At 40.3% G+C, this 12,831-nt stretch overlaps 1 long non-coding RNA gene across 1 annotated transcript in view; it reads right to left on the bottom strand.

The window, feature by feature from the left end:
* LOC145541904 (uncharacterized) overlaps window positions 1-12,831 on the bottom strand; it is a 103,570-nt gene that overhangs the window by 37,094 nt on the left and 53,645 nt on the right. The window contains exon 3 of the long non-coding RNA XR_014079404.1: window positions 138-247. This is a non-coding gene — a long non-coding RNA (uncharacterized LOC145541904). The remainder of the gene's footprint in view (window positions 1-137; window positions 248-12,831) is intronic.

Here is a 12,831-nt window from a genome sequence, read left to right as displayed (position 1 = left end):
ATATCTGACTTAAAAGTAGGAATTTTATAAGATTTGATTATCTCTAAGTTATTTTGCAGGTGTAAATACTAATATTGGAGGAATGATCCCTGATGTATGGCTCTGAAGATAGGAGCAGATATTTTATGAGAACTTACCGCTTGCTCAATGCCTTCAATGTGCGGTGGCTTCTGATGGTTACAGATGTATAAGGTGTGGTCTTTGTGTTTGAAAAAATCATCTTCCAGTGGACCAGACTGATTAAAATCTAAACAGTTTATAAGGCCAAAAAAAAAAAATTATGGTGAGGAAGCATGGAAGAATGAGAGATTTAAGAGAAATTTCTGAAGCTTCACAATGGTTCACAACAGGAAAAAAAAAAGAAGCTCACTTGACCTGCTTGGGGATATTACCTAGATGTATCGGTATGAGTAGGTACAGGTCTCTGAGACTCAGAGAAGAGGCCAATCCAACTCAACAATCTGGAAGCTTTGTTTCACCTCTCATCCTTGTTCTTCATCAGAACCAGAGTCTAATTTCTCTTAGGAAACAATAATAATAATATCAAGATAATTGCACTGTGTCCCAGGTCAGCAATTCCTCCTGATTAGCAGTACAAGCTAAAGTAAGGGCAGATGGGCGGTGGGAGGCTTCCTAGCAGAAACAGCAAAAGAGAAACTGGAGGTTTCAAAATCTGCCATACTTCGTGAGTACAGTCATCAGTTGAGGTTTGTAGGTTTTTGGTTTCTCAACAGGCCATCTGTGGGAATGACATTCACTGTGTCTCCTTCCCCATGGTCTGAGGGTGTGTGCTAAGGACAGATAATACCAGGTTCTCCCTTCTGTGAGGTGACAAGCATGTCCTCCAAAAATTCATGAGAAAGGTCAGAGCAGTTTGTGGTAGAGGAAAATAGATATAATAAGATGTCTTATTGACAGCAGCCTGGAGAAGGAAATGGCAACTTAGCTTTTAGGGAGAATAAATATTTTTTTGAGTTGCTGATATGGAATCCATCTCTGGATATAAGTATTTTTAAAGAATATCTTCTAGGATCATGGAGGAATTTTCAAGAATGTAAGTGATATAAAAGGGCTGAGCCATGCTGGAGCGGCAGCTGTATGGTGCTGGAGCGACTTTGAGGAGATATCCCCTGTTCAAGGGCAAAGGAGAAGCCCCAGGAAGATGGTATGAGGGGCAAAATCACATTTAGAATTAAACCCCATACCTGCCAGAGATGCTCAGAGGGCTCAAACAAACCTTGTGCGCACCAGGACCCAGAGATCCCACAGAGACTGAGACAAAACTGTGTTTAGGTGTCTTCTGAGGAGGTACATGTCAGCAGTGGACTGCTTCAGGGGCAGGGGCTCTGGGTGCAGCAGACCTGGCTATGGCATAAGCCCTCTTGGAGGAAGTCACCATTAACCCCACTATAGAGCCACGAGAACTTACATAGGACAGGGAAACAGACTCTTGGAGGGCACAAACAAACCTCGTGCTTACCAGGACCCAGAAGAAAGGAGCAGTGACCCCACAAGAGACTGACCCAGACTAGACTGTGAGTGTCCAGAAGTCTCTGGCAGAGGTGTGGGTCAGAGGTGGCCTGCTGCAGGGTTGGGGGCACTGAGTGCAGCAGTGTGTGCATGGGAAATTTTGAAGGAGGTCTCCATTATCTTCATTACCTCCACCATAGTTTGGCCTCAGGTCAAATAAAAGGGAGGGAGCACAAGCATCAACAGAAAATTGGATTAAAGATTTACTGAGCATGGCCCTGCCCGTGTGAACAAGACCCAATTTCCCCCTCAGTCAGTCTCTCACATCAGGAAGCTTCCATAAGCCTCTTATCCTTCTCCATCAGAGGGCAGACAGACTGAAAACCACAATCACAGAAAACTAATCAATTTGATCACATGGACCACAGCCTTGTCTAACTCATTGAAACTATGAGCCATGCCCTGTAGGGCCACCCAAGACAGGTGGGTCATGGTGGAGAGTTCTGACAAAACGTGGTCCACTGGAGAAGGGAAGGGCAAATCACTTCAGTATTCTTGCCTTGACAACCCTATGAACAGTATGAAAAGGCAAAAAGATAGGACACTGAAAGATGAACTCCCCAGGTCGGTAGGTGCTCAATATGCTACTGGAGATCAGTGGAGGAATACTCCAGGAGGAAAGAAGGGATGGAGCCAAAGCAAAAACAACACCCAGTTGGGGATGTGACTGGTGATGGAAGTAAAGTCTGATGCTGTAAAGAGCAATATTGCATAGGAACCTGGAATATTAGGTCCTCGAATCAAGGCAAATTGGAAGTGTTCAAACAGGAGATGGCAAGAGTGAACATTGACATTTTAGGAATCAGCGAACTAAAATGGACTGGAATGGGTGAATTTAACTCAGATGACCATTATATCTACTACTGTGGGCAAGAATCCCTTAGAAGAAATGGCGTAGCCATCATAGTCAACAAAAGAGTCTGAAAGGCAGTACTTGGATGCAATCTCAAAAATGAGAGAATGATCTCTGTTCCTTTCCGAGGCAAACCATTCAATATCAGAGTAATCCAAGTCTATACCCAGACCAGTAATGCTGACGAAGCTTAAGCTGAATGAGTCTATGAAGACCTACAAGACCTTCTAGAACTAACACGCAAAAAAGATGTCCTTTTCATTATAGGGGACTGGAATGCAAAAGTAGGAAGTCAAGAGATACCTGGAGTAACAGGCAAATTTGGCCTTGGAGTATAGAATGAAGCAGGGCAAAGGCTAATAGAGTTTTGCCAAGAGAACGCACTGGTCATAGCAAACACCCTCTTCCAACAACACAAGAGAAGACTCTACACATGGACATCGCCAGATGGTCGACATCGAAATCAGATTAATTATATTTTTTGCAACCAAAGATGGAGAAGCCCTATACAGTCAGCAAAAACAAGACCAGGAGCTGACTGTGGCTCATATCATGAACTTCTTATTGCCAAATTCAGACTTATATTGAAGAAAGTGGGGAAAACCACTAGACCATTCAGGTCTGACCTAAGTCAAATCCCTTATGATTATACAGTGGAAGTGAGAAATAGATTCAAAGGATTATATCTGATAGAGTGCCTGAAGAACTATAGACAGAGGTTCATAACATTGTACAGGAGGCAGTGACCAAGAGTATCTCCAAGAAAAAGATCACAGCAGGATCCTCCATGACCCACCTCCTGGAATATTGGAAATAAAAGGAAAAATAAACAAATGGGACCTAATTAAAATTAAAAGCTTTTGCACAACAAAGGAAACTATAAGCAAAGTGAAAAGACAGCCTTTAGAATGGGAGAAAATAATAGCAAACGAAGCAACAGACAAACAATTAATCTCAAAAATATACAAGCAACTCCTGCAGCTGAATTCCAGAAAAATAAATGACCCAATCAAAAAATGGGCCAAAGAACTAAACAGACACTTCTACAAAGAAGACATACAGATGGCTAACAAACACATGAAAAGATGCTCAACATTACAGAAATGCAAATCAAAACCACAATGAGGTACCATTTCACACCAGTCAGAATGGCTGCTATCCAAAAGTCTACAAGCAATAAATGCTGGAGAGGGTGTGGAGAAAAGGGAACCCTCTTACATTGTTGGTGGGAATGCAAACTAGTACAGCCACTATGGAGAACAGTGTGGAGATTCCTTAAAAAACTGGAAATAGAACTGCCATATGACCCAGCAATCCCACTGCTGGGCATACACACCGAGGAAACCAGAATTGAAAGAGATGCGTGTACCCCAATGTTCATTGCAGCACTGTTTACAATAGCCAGGACATGGAAGCAACCTGGATGTCCATCAGCAGACGAATGGATAAGGAAGCTGTGGTACATATACACAATGGAATATTACTCAGCCATTAAAAAAAGAATACATTTGAATCAGTTCTATTGAGATGGATGAAACTGGAGCCCATTATACAGAGTGAAGTAAGCCAGAAAGAAAAACACCAATACAGTATACTAATGCATATATATGGAATTTGAAAGATGGTAATGATAACCCTATATGTGAGACAGAATAGAGACACAGATGCATAGAACAGTCTTATGGACTCTGAGGGAGAAGGTGAGGGTGGGACATTCTGGGACAATAGCATTGAAACATGTATATTATCATATGTGAAATAGAACACCATTCCAGGTTCAATGCATGAGACAAAGGCTCAGGGCTGGGGCAATGGGATGACCCAGAGGGATGGGATGGGGAGGGAGGTGGGAGGGGGGTTCAGAATGGGGAACACATGTAAACCCATGGCTGATTCACGTCAATGTATGGCAAAAACCACTACAATATTGTAAAGTAATTAGCCCCCAACTAAAATAAATAAATTTATTTAAAAAAAAAAGAAAAAGAAATGCATAAAGGCAAAATGGTTGTCTGAGGAGGCCTTACAAATAGCTGAAAAAAGAAGAGAAGCTAAAGGCAAAGGAGAAAAGGAAAGAGATACCCATTTAAATCCAGAGTTCCAAAGAATAGCAAGGAGATATGAGAAAGACTTCTTCAGTGTTCAATGCAAAGAAATAGAGGAAACAATGGAATGGGTAAGACTAGAGATCTCTTCAAGAAAATTAGAGATACCAAGGGAAATTTTTATGCAAAGATGAGCTCAATAAAGGACATAAATGGTATGGACCTAACAGAAGCAGAAGATATTAAGAAGAGTTGGCAAGAATACACAGAAGAACTATATGAAAAAGATCATCATGACCCAGATAACCATGATGATGTGATCACTCACCTAGAACTAGACATCCTGGAATGTGAAGTCAAGTGGGCCTTAGGAAGCATCACCATGAGCAAAGCTAGTAAAGGTGATGGAATTCCACTTGAGCTATTTCAAATCTTAAAAGATGATGCTGTGAAAGTGCTGCATTCAATATGCCAGAAAATTTGGAAAACTCAGCAGTGGCCACAGGACTGGAAATGATCAGTTTTCGTTTCAATCCTAAAGAAAGACAATGCCAAAGAATGCTCAAACTACCGCACAATTACACTCATCTCACATGCTAGCAAAGTAATGTTCAAAATTCTCCAAGCCAGGCCTCAACAGTACGTGAACCATGAACTTCCATATGTTCAAGCTGGATTTAGAAAAGGCAGAGGAATCAGAGAGCAAACATCCAACATCCATTGGATCATCAAAAAAGCAAGAGAGTTCCAGAAAAATATATACTTCTGCATTATTGACTATGCCAAATCCTTTGACTGTGTGGATCACAACAAATTGTGGGAAAGTGTTTAAGAGATGGGACTACCAGACCACTGACCTGCCCCCAGAGAAATCTGTATGCAAGTCAAGAAGCAACAGTTAGAACTGGACATGGAACAACAGACTGGTTCCAAATCAGGAAAGGAGAACGTCGAGGCTGTATATTGTCATCCTGCTTATTTAACTTATATGCAGAGTACATCATGAGAAACGCTGGGCTGGATGAAGCACAAGCTGGAATCGAGATTGCCAGGAGAAGTATCAATAACCTCAGATATGGAAATATCAATAACCTCACTTATGGCAGAAAACGAAGAACTAAAGAGCCTCTTGATGAAAGTGAGAGAGGAGAGTGAAAAAGTTGGCTTAAAACTCAACATTCAGAAAACTAAAATCATGGCTTCTGGTCCCACCGCTTCATGGCAAATAGATGGGGAAACAGTGGAAACAGTGGCAGACTTTGCATTTTGGGGCTCCAAAATCACTGCAGATGGTGACTGCAGCCATGAAATTAAAAGATACTCCTTGAAAGAAAAGTTATGACCAACCTAGACAGCATATTAAAATGCAGAGACATTACTTTGCCAACAAAGGCCCGTCCAGTCGAGGCTATGTTTTTTCCAGTAGTCATGTATGGTTGTGAGAGTTGGAGTATAAAGAAAGCTGAACGCTGAAGAATTGATGCTTTTGAACTGTGGTGTTGGAGAAGACTCTTGAAAGTCTCTTGGACAGCAAGGAGATCCAACCAGTCCATCCTAAAGAAATCAGTCCTGAATATTCATTGCAAGGACTGATGCTGAAGCTGAAACTCCAACACTTTCACCACCTGACGCGAAGAACTGACTCATTTGAAAAGACCCTGATGCTGGGGAAGATTGAAGGTGGGAGGAGAAGGGGATGACAGAGGGTGAGATGGTTGGATGGCATCACCAACTCAATGGACATGAGTTTGAGTAAACGCTTAGAGTTGGTGTTGGCCAGGGAGGCCTAGCGTGCTGCAGTCCACGGGGTCACAAAGAGTTGGACACGACTGAGCGACTGAACTGAACTGAACTGAACATGAAAAATCTATTACTCAGATAGGCCATGGCTTCTTGTAGGTATTGTGCTGGTGTGGTAAGAATAATTAATTTTCTTGGGTCCACAGATACTGGCCAAACACCAGCCTTCAAACAGATTTAGCTATCAATATTCTTCAGATGAATGTCTTGTAGCTGGTAAATTGCCAGAGTCCAGGCAGATTTACCTTTACTTTTAAATGTGATCTGATTTTTATGAAACACCTAGAGGAAAATTTCAAGAAACCACAAACCTCAGGTTTATTAATATTTCAATTCTGGAAAACTTTGCCTATACTTCTGATTAACTAATGGGTATGTCACAGCCAGTGAAAAAGCCCTAAAGAAATAGCATCTTTGTGATAAATAGCCCAACAAAGTATATGTGTATTTTAAATATATTGCAATAGTATAAAGCAGGTAAGAGTCCTGTTTGGTGACACGCTTTCTTCCATACATTTCTCTGTCTAGTATGGTACCCCCTTATTTTAGTTCTTCAGGCATTCAGAGTTCTCTGGATTTGTCACCTCTGCTTCCTCTATCTTCACTTCCTCCTCTGGTCTTACAAAAAATCTGATATTATGTGCATATTGATGCAAATTTATGTCAGTGTAATATCTAGGATTGCGAACAGTAAATAAGCTGGGAGTTGGGGAGTGTTTTATATTTCAAACAATTGTAGAAAGAGACAGTATTTTTAGTTCAATTTTTTGAATAGGTAATACATATATATGATTTAAAGACTTTTATTTTCTCTTTTGCATCAGTCCAGAATTTTTAATGAGTATAAAAGAAAAGACAAATATAAATATAATTTATTATCCCCCCCTTTTACTCCAAAGGCTCCATATTAAGTTCACATTTTACTTTCTTCACTTTATACATTCTGAACCTCTTTATCAATATATAGAAAATAAACTTATTCTTTTTTATTTTTATACCCACAGAATTTCATTTTATGAGTACACCATAAGTTATTTAATCAACTTGCTAGTTAGGAACAATTGAGTTGTTTCAGTCTTTTACTGTGAAAAACAGGGCTGCAATGACAAACTCTTTCATAAGCCATTTTGAATATGTACAAATTTATCTGTAGGAGAATTTCCCAGAAATGGAATCTCTGGGTCCAAGGATATATGCATTTGTAATTTTAATAGGTATTATCGAATCACCCTCATTTGGACTTGTACCCACATACACTCCCACTGGGGATGTTCAAGAGTGCCCATTTCCCGGTAGCCTCAACAACAAAGTGTGTTATAATGAAAGGTTTTAAACCCTTATTAAATAAATTTCCAGGATTAGAGAGCTTTTGAGAAAGGAATTTATTTTATAACTAAAAACCTTCTGAATCTTCTGAAACCACTTCCCTTGGGCGGAAACAACACAGCAATATTCGCTGTGTTCCAGGCACCATGCCAGTGAATAGAGAAACAAAGGAAAATGCGTTAGGTTTCACGCTCGCTCTCACTTGCTTCCTTTCCTGACCCCTGCCTACAAAGTTATCAGGGCTATTGATTTTATGTTTCAAAGCAGGTTTCTGTATCAAGCCTATCTTTTCTCCATCCCTATGTGTGTGATGGCAATAGCCTTCTAACTGCTGGGTGTCTCTGCTCCTCTCAGCTCCAATCTATTGCCTCTCTTTGCCTAAATGCTTTTTCTAAGCTATGAATTGAACCTTGCCACTCTTCATTTCTTTATGGATCCTCTTGGCTTGTGGTACAAGGTCTAAATTCCTTAGTTCAGCATCTAACGCCCCCTCACAGTCTCACACTAACCTGCCTCTTCAGGTTTTCCCTCTGAGCTCAACTCTGATGCGCTGTGTGATTTTCTTCGTCTGTAATTCTCTTCCTTTTCTTCTCCACCTGGAGAATTCTCTCTCATCTTCTAAATTTCATTTTAAGCATCATCTCCTTTTTTACATTTTTGCAGAACCCTGTTTCAAAATCTGCCATGCCAGTTCGAGTTAATTTTTCATACCTCTCTCTGAGACCTGTAATGCTGTTCTTTATGTTTATTCCTTCTATTAAACTGTTACCTCATTGAAGATAGGGATTGTTTATTATTTACCTTTAGATATTCAGTGCTCAAAATTGTCTCATCAAAGAGGCTCAATAACTTTGTTTAATTGTTTAATAACAGTAAGTTGATAAAGGTCTGCATCAATTCTAAGATCACATTCTAAAGAGAAATTATTTCAATCTTATAGCTAGTGAAAATGGAGATGAAAAATCTTGAATTCAATGAGCTTTCTGTTTGAGCCTATTTTGTCACAGATCTGGGTTGGATTGGGAGTTCAGATTCATAAATCTACCCAAGATCTGGGTCAGACTTCAGATTGTAATGCAACATTTTACACAATCGCAGAGAATGTTTAGAGACCCAATCCATTCCTCTTCTTCCTGTGCACAGCTGGGTGACCTCTTCTAGCTGCCCTTGAATTTAGGTGAGGCCATGGATTAAATTCAGGCCAGTGAAATATGGATGGAAGTCCTTCTAGGACTAACACCTTGAAAACTCCTGTGAAATTTCCACATTCATTGTCTTCTTGCCTTCCCTGCCTGGATACAGAAGGTCTTAGTGGAAAATTCTGAGGCCCTAGAAAATGGTGGAGTTGTGTATCAGAACCACTACATGGAAGGCTACTTATCAAATATGGAATTGGATTTTGATAGGATTAAAAATAAAACTTTTAACGACTGAGTGACAGAACAGTAACAACAAATTGTACTCAGCTAATAAGTTAAGAAGTTTGTTCATTATAACATTGAGTTACAGTTGCAAACACATACACATATTTGTGTTGTTTAATCTAATGACTACTCAAGTTCTTTACCACGAGAAGAAGGGTGGAATGTTCATATGCAAATAGAATCAAATCAGAATGGAGACATCACTTGTTTCCTTCTAGAGATGGCATTAGAAAGAAGCTTGCTGGTCTTTCTTGCCATGCTGCTGTGTGACCAGCATGAGAGTGAGGTGGCCAATGGTGCATAGTCAGGATTCAGGTGCTAAGATGCCTGACTGTGAGAGATGGCATCATTTTAACACATGATTTTTATTCCAATCAGTAATGGCTCTTCTTTATGTGCAGACACCACTTTCATTCTCTCCACACAGACACTTCTGTTCCATATAAGCATTTTGTAGAACGTCTACTTCACAGCTGAAAACCCACTGCTCTGAGTCTATTGTCACTGTAAATCCTGTTTCCCAGCTTCAGAATACTGATGAGAAAACGATTTGCTGAGGGATTTTTCAGCATAGCATCTGCCTGCTTTTCTAGATGAAGCTTTTCAGCAGCAATTGACCTAGAAATAATTTCTAGAATCTGTATGCTTTTTCACAAAGTATGATACTTTTAAGTTACTTTTTTCTTCAATAATACTCATTCCTCAGGGAACTTTATCCAGTCTCATGACTAAAATAATCTATATGCCAGTGAGTCTCAAATACAACATGTACCACTAAGTTCTCTCTGGAATTTCAGATGCTTCCATCCAAATGTCTACCCCATATTCTTACTTCGAAAATGTAGGCATCTACATTCTGAATTCAGTCTGTTTGTTGAATTGTTGTTCAGTGGCTCAGTTGTGTCAGACTCTTTGTGACCCCATGGACCGTAGCACGCCAGGGTTCCTTGTCCTTCACCATCTGCTGGAGTTTGCTCTGACTCATGTCCATTGAGTCGGTGATGCCATCCAACAATCTCATGCTCTGTTGCCCCTTCTCCTCCTTCCTTCTATCTTTCCCAGCATCAGGGTGTTTTCCAATGAGTCAGCTCTTTGCATCAGGTGGCCAAAGTATTGGAGCTTCAGCTTCAGCATCAGTTCTTCCAATGAATGTTCAAGGTTGATTTCCTTTAGGTTTGACTGGTCTGATCTCCTTGCTGTCCAAGGGACTCTCAAGAGTCTTCCTCAACTCCACAATTTGAAAGCATCGATTCTTCAGTGCTCAGCCTTCTTTATGGTCCAACTCTCACATCTGTATATGACTACTGGGAAAACCGTAACCTTGAATAGACATCTCTAATTTCAAATTGAGTTCTTGGTCTTTCCCCTTCTCCAGTCTTCCCCATCTCAGTGGATGGCAACTCCATTGTTCCACTTGCTCAGTTCAAACCCTCTGTGTCTCTTCTCTTTCTCACACCTCACAATCTGTCAGCAGCATACCCAGAATTTGATCACTTCTTGCCAACTTTGTTGCTACAACTCTTGCTCTGCCACCACTATTTTCCACCTGGGCCAGTGCTATAGGCTCCTCCTTCATCCCATTGCTTCTCCATTTGCGTTCCACGACTTCATAGACTATTCTTAACATGGCGGCTAGAGTTAAATGTAAAGCAAAAAATCTCAGTTCTCTGTTTAAAACTATTCTAAATAATATGCAGAGTATATCATGAGAAATGCTGGACTGGATGAAGAACAAGCTGGAATCAAGATTGCTGAGAGAAATATCAATCACCTCAGATATGCAGATGACACAACCCTTATGGCAGAAGGGGAAGAAAAACTAAAGAGCTTGTTGATGAAAGTGAAAGAGGAGAGTGAAAATGTTGGCTTAGAGCTCAACATTCAGAAAACTAAAATCATGGCTTCTGGCTCCACCACTTCATGGCAAATAGAAGGGGAAACAGTGGAAACAGTGGCAGACTTTATTTTTTGGGGATCCAAAATCACTGCAGATGGTGACTGCAGCCATGAAATTAAAAAACACTTACTCCTTGGAAGAAAAGTTATGACCAACCTAGACAGCATATTAAAAAGCAGAAACATTACTTTGCCAGCACAGGTCCATCTAGTCAAAACTATGGTTTTTCCAGTAGTCGTGTATGGATGTGAGAGTTGGACTATAAAGAAAGCTGAGCGCAGAAGAATTGGTGCTTTTTAACTGTGGTGTTGGAGAAGACTCTTGAGAGTCCCTTGGACTGCAAGAAGATCCAACCCGTCCATCCTGAAGGAAATCAGTCCTGAATATTCATTGGAAGGACTGATGCTGAAGCTGAAACTCCAATACTTTGGCTACCTGATGCAAAGAACTGACTCATTTGAAAAGACCCTGATGCTGCGGAATATTGAAAGCAGGAAGAGGAGAGGATGACAGAGGATGAGATGGTTGGATGGTATCACCGACTGAATGGACATGAGTTTGAGTAAACGCTTGGAGTTGGTGATGGACAGGGAGGCCTGGTGTGCTGCAGTCCATGAGGTCACAAAGAGTCGGACACGACTGAGCGACTGAACTGAACTGAAGTGAATAACACCACATCTATCAGTATACTGGTCAGGCAGACCAGACCCTGCTGCAGAAACAAATGTACCCTGACAACCTCAGTGGCGTAAGGTAGCACAGCTTTATGTTTCATTCAGGTGAGGTCTAATGTGGATCAAATTGTTCTATCCCTTTTCATCTGGAGCAGTGGAATTCAAAGGACATTGGTAGGAAAGCAGAGAGATATGAAGGATGCACAGTGGCCATTACTGGTTTGACCCGGAAGTGATAAACATCTCTGTCGCTCAGAGCAAGGCACATGACATGAACCACCTGCAAGGGAGACTGGGATATGTAGAAGAGCATATGATTATTCTGTGAGTACTGACTCTTTGGTTTCCCATTTGTCTCAGAGGAAAATGTTAAAGTTTTTGCTATAAACTAAAGCATTATAAGATCTTCTTGCATCTATCCCCTTTACACTGTAATTCTCCAATTTCATTTCTACTATTCTCATCACCTCTTTGGCAGCCTCATTGACCTCCTTGCTATTCTGTGCACAAGTCAGGTACACTCCTGATACAGAGCCTTTCAACTGCTGTTCACTGTGCCCAGAATGCTCTTCCCGCAGACATTTGCATATTTCTCCCCCTCACTTCCATCAGATTCTAATTTAAAATTCACCTTTCAGCACCTGCCCTGACATTTCATATATCCCCCTGTCTTGCTCTATTTTTTTCTTACTATAACATTATCCAACATATATTTTTCTTAATTATCTTGTTTATTAATCATCTCTCCCAGCAAAGCACAAGCTCTGAGAGGTTAGACCTTTTTGTTCCAACATCTAGAAAGAGCCTGGCATGTAACTGATGTGCCAGTAATTGTTCAATGAATGAATAAATCATTTCTTTCTTAATGTCCTATGTCCTCTACTATCCTTTCTCTCACTTTTAAATGATTTAATCCTAGATCTCTAAGTTTAGCTTCTTTCAGGCCAGACTTAAGAAAACAACTTACAACATATGTTTGTGACAGAAGAAAACATAAGAAAATCAGCTCATAGGATGTGCCTTGTTAATGGTTTAAGTAATGACATGCTGTGTACAGACAACATCATATTTAAATACTTCCATCTATCCGTATGCTTATATCTGAAATGTAAAAACTTATATTGAAATGTAAAAACTTCCAGCAATAATCCTTCTATCATTTGTTGAACCCAAATATGATTTAAATGATTTTCTAGTTTTTCTCCATGCAGAACAGCACCCCCACTAAAATAATGATCTGAATATTTAGAGAATAAGAAACCCTTCAATCTTATGACTATGT

Source organism: Giraffa tippelskirchi, chromosome 3 (assembly GCF_054371585.1).
Source record: "Giraffa tippelskirchi isolate mGirTip1 chromosome 3, T2T-mGirTip1v1.2.pri, whole genome shotgun sequence".
Classification (NCBI taxonomy): domain Eukaryota; kingdom Metazoa; phylum Chordata; class Mammalia; order Artiodactyla; family Giraffidae; genus Giraffa; species Giraffa tippelskirchi.
Note: the sequence above shows the minus strand (reverse complement) of the source record. Positions and strands in the feature narration are given on the sequence as shown.